Genomic DNA, 4,625 nt, shown 5'->3' with positions numbered 1-4,625 from the left:
CAAGGCACCCATTTTGTAACAGGAGACTAACAAGATTAATGAAGAAGCATGGGATAATTCATAAGGTTGCAACAGCATACCACCTTTAGACTAATGGGCAAGCCGAGGTGTCAAATAGAGAAATAAAGCGTATCTTGCAGAAGATAGTCAAACCTCATAGAAGAGACTGGAGCACCAGGCTACAAGATGCACTTTGGGCGTACAGAACCGCATACAAAACACCCATTGGGATGAGTCATTTCTGCTTAGTTTATGGAAAAGCTTGTCGTCTTCCTGTTGAAGTAGAGCACAAAGCCTTTTGGGCAGTAAAGGAGTGCAACATGGGAATTGAGGAAGCCAGAGTTGAAAGGAGATTGCAACTGCAAGAATTGGAAAGCCTTTGCCTGGAAGCTTATGAGAACTCAAGACTATACAAGGAGAAGATGAAGGCTGTACATGATCAGCACATCAGGAGGAAAGAGTTCCAACCTGGAGATTTAGTCCTCCTTTACAAATCTCGACTGAGGCTCATGCCAGGCAAGTTGAGATCAAGATGGGAAGGTCCATACAGAGTAGAGAAGGCCGAACCGTACGGAGTTTTTCACCTAAGCCATCCTTCAAGCTCTGAACTTATCAAAGTAAATGGACATCGTTTAAAGCTGTACCATGGCGAGCAGCTGAGGAAAAACAAGGAGCTCGAGATCTTCCTCTTGGAAGATCCCCACATAGCCGAAGACTGAACTAGTGGAGCGTCCAACTTACGGACGTTAAAGCAAAGTGCTAGGTGGGAGACAACCCACCATGGTATGATCGTTCTCTTCTTTATTTTTAATTTTCCTGTTCAATAACTCTTCTCTTTATTAGTACATTTCGTGCATCTGCATTTACATACCTTTAAATTAAAAAAAAAACAAAAAAAAAGTTACGCGACACGACCGCATCATTGACGCGTCCGCATCGCAAGGAGATGGGAGAAAATAATAAACGAACAGAGAGTCACGCAGGAGCGTGGCTGGAGGCGTGCCAATGGCACAAATCGTCCCACGCGACCGCGTCACTCACGCGGCTGCGTGACTAGGATTTCGACGTAAAAAAGGTGCACAGCCGAAAGTTGTGCTAGAGTGGTGCTGGACTGGCGCTGGACGCGCAGTACCTCTCACGCGACCGCGTGCCCCACGCGACCGCGTCACCTCGCAACAATTGACCACTCATGCGATCGCATGCCCCACGCGATCGCGTCACCAAATATTTGGCAATTAATAATTTTGAACAGAGAGTTGTGCGAGCGCGAGGCTGCCCTCGCGCCATTAGCCTAAAACGGGTCACGCGACCGCGTCAATCAGTTTAAGCGCAAGTCGCGCGACCGCGTGCCTCACGTGACCGCGTCGCTTGCGCCGCACAGTTTTCCTGATTTGCCAATTATCTTATCTTTTTCTCCCCAAATCCTATTTTCTCTTTTCCCTCCTAATTTCTTTTCTTCCCTTCCCCCCTTCTTCCTTCTTTCTCACTTTTTACACACTCTCTCTCTCTCACCCCCATTAACAAGGTTTTTCTTTTTCTCCTTCCCTCCTCACTTTTCTATTATTCTTCTTATTTTTATATGTTATCTTCTTTTCTTTTCGTTTTACCTTCACTATTCATTTTTTTCTTTTTCCTTTATTTTTCCTTTTTATTTGGTGTTATAAATTTATGTGAGTCATTATATGCTTGTGGATTGTTATAATTTCTTTGACAATTATATATTACTTTTTCAAGGGATGCTTGCATGTTCAAATTCATGCTTTCAATAACTTAACTATCATGCATGCTATGTGTTTGTGAAAAGGCCCATATGGCATTAAGCATTTTTTTTTCTACTTTATTCTACTTTTCCATGCTTGCTTTTCACAAAACCCTTCTTATATATTATTAATTTAATATAATTGTTATTACAAACAAATTGTTAGTTTGAAAGACATGGTAATCTCACTTGGACATTGAATGCTTGATCTATGCTACTCATGCCTTTGCCTGCATGCCAATAAACCCCTTGCATTTAATTGTCCCCACATGCACTTGATATATTTTCATTGATGAATGATAAACCCATATTTTATGATATATTTTGTGCTTAATCTGAGTGATTTATTCAATCATTCACCCACTTATTCATATTAATTGCATGGTTTTACTTTCCCTTCCTTATTATCTGATGTATGTAAAAAACATGTTTCCTATGCTTAAAAATAATTATTTTAATTACCCTTTATTTCCATTCGATGTCGTGATTAGTGTGTTGAGTAGTTTCAGATCTTCTAAGGCAGGAATGACTTAAAGGATGGAAAGGAAACATACAAAAATGGAAGGAAAGCACAAAACAGAGTTTTTGAAGAAACTGGCAACCACGCGATCGCATGGGCGACGCGGCCGCATGCCAGCGCAAATCAACAGCGACGCGACTGCGTGACTGATGCGATCGCGCGCCACAAGCAGAACGCACATGACGCGGCCGCATGACTGACGCGACCGCGTGACAAGGAAAACTCCGAATGTCGCGACTGCATGACCCACGCAGACGTGTGACTGAGGCCACGCACCAGAAATTGTAGAAAATGCTCCCAGCGATTTCTGAAGCCCTTTTTGGCCCAAATCCAAGCCTAGAAGGCATAGACAAGAGGTTATGAAGTGGGGGAATGCATCCATTCAAGGGAGAGTCTCCAATTATTTAGTTTGGCATGATTTAGATTTAGTTTGAGAGGGAGATTCTCTCCTCTCTCTTTAGGATTAGGATTTAGATTTAGGATTTTATTCGCTTTCCGGATTATCTCTTTACCAGGTTCAATATTCCTTTTTATTTTGTTTTCAATTTAATTATGAATTCTTCTATGTTACAAATTACTCTTTGAATTAATGTTATTTGAGGTATTTCAGTTTAATATTGCTTTCTTTTATTTATGTTACTTTTATCCCCAATCTGAAGACATTTTTATTCCAGTAGATTTACTTTTCCCCTTTTGGTCTTGGTTAAGAAATCAGTAACTCAGGAGTTATCAAACTCAATATGATTGATAATCGTTATCTTTACTAATTGAATTGAACTTCAATAATCCCAATCTTTCCTTAGGGATTAACTAGGATTTGAGGATCTAACTAATTAGTCACTTGACTTTCCTTTGCTCTAGCAAAGGTTAACTAAGTGGAATTAAGATTCAATTTTCATCATCATTGATAAGGATAACTAGGATAGGACTTCTAATTTCTCATACCTTGCCAAAAGTGTGTTTTACAGTTATTTATTTAATTTACAGTCTTTTACTTACTTTAATTGCAATTTAAATCACATGTTCCTCATCTTCAAAACCCCAATTTACAATCTTCATAACCAATAATAAGAACATACTTCCCTGCAGTTTCTTGAGAAGACGACCCGAGGTTTAAATACTCGGTTATCAATTTTAAAGGGGTTTGTTACTTGTGACAACCAAAACGTTTGTATGAAAGGACTTTTGTTGGTTTAGAAACTATACTTGCAACGAGGATTTATCTGCGAACTTCTAGACCACGCAAAAGTTCTCTCATCAAAATGGCGCCGTTGCCGGGGGGCTGCAACTGTGTGCCTTATTATTGGTTATTGTAAATATTTTTATTTTACTTGTCTATTTGTTTTTATTTTTCCCTTTTATTTTTATTAGTTACTATGAATTCTTACCCCTCTCTCTTTGAGTTTGGTTCTAATTTTGTTGAAAGGAATGAAAGTTATAACAGGAACATGCATCAAAGTCAGAGCAATCAAAGATGGATGGAGCCAAGAGGATCTGATCAACCCTTTAGGAAGCAACACCCTCCAAGATATCATGGACAAAGACCATTCTACAATGCATACCAAGGCAATAGACATGGTGGACAACCTTGTAGTTACCAACAAGCCCCACCATATGCTTATAGGCCATCCTCTCAACACAACCTTGAACCACTACACTCACAAGCTCCTTTTCACCATTCGCCACCATATGATCCTTATTTACCCCGATTCCAATCCAATTACTCCCAAACACCACCACTTCCCAATGTACCACGTCCAAATCCATCACCCCGAGAATCAGAAGTTTGCCTCAAGGGAACAGTAGATCAACTTCAAACAACCCTTCATCAACTGGAGCAAGCAATAAGTCAATTATCTTCTAGACGTTCGGACACTCAAGGGCCTCCCAGAGCCCCATGTGGACAATCTAATGAAGGGCGTAGCATGAAGGAGATATTAGAAACTCCAGTGGACAAGACAGAGCATGACTTCATACTAGAACAAGTAGAGGAAGCTGTCATTATACAAGAAGAAGAGTTGGTTGAAGACTTAGGAGACGCTGAACTTCCATGGGAACCCAGAGTTGTGGAGTATTCTGTCAAGGACGCTGAACTTCCATGGGAACCCAGAGTTGTGCACAATCCCCAAGGTAGGTATTTCATGAAAAACTAGACAGAATAATCCAAGAAGCAATTTTCCTTGATGATGATAATCTCAAGTCAAGTTCTTCTAGTAATGAACTTACATCCGTGAGTGAATTCTCTGAGATCGAAGAATCTTCCCCAAGCGAGTACGAAGATGATACGGAGGTAGATTTTTCTCAACCTCCAGTTTATGCCTTAAGTGACAAGAAAGACATAGAAGG

This window comes from Arachis ipaensis, chromosome B7 (genome assembly GCF_059453495.1).
Source record: "Arachis ipaensis isolate K30076 ecotype BB chromosome B7, ASM5945349v1, whole genome shotgun sequence".
Lineage (NCBI taxonomy): Eukaryota > Viridiplantae > Streptophyta > Magnoliopsida > Fabales > Fabaceae > Arachis > Arachis ipaensis.
Note: the sequence above shows the minus strand (reverse complement) of the source record.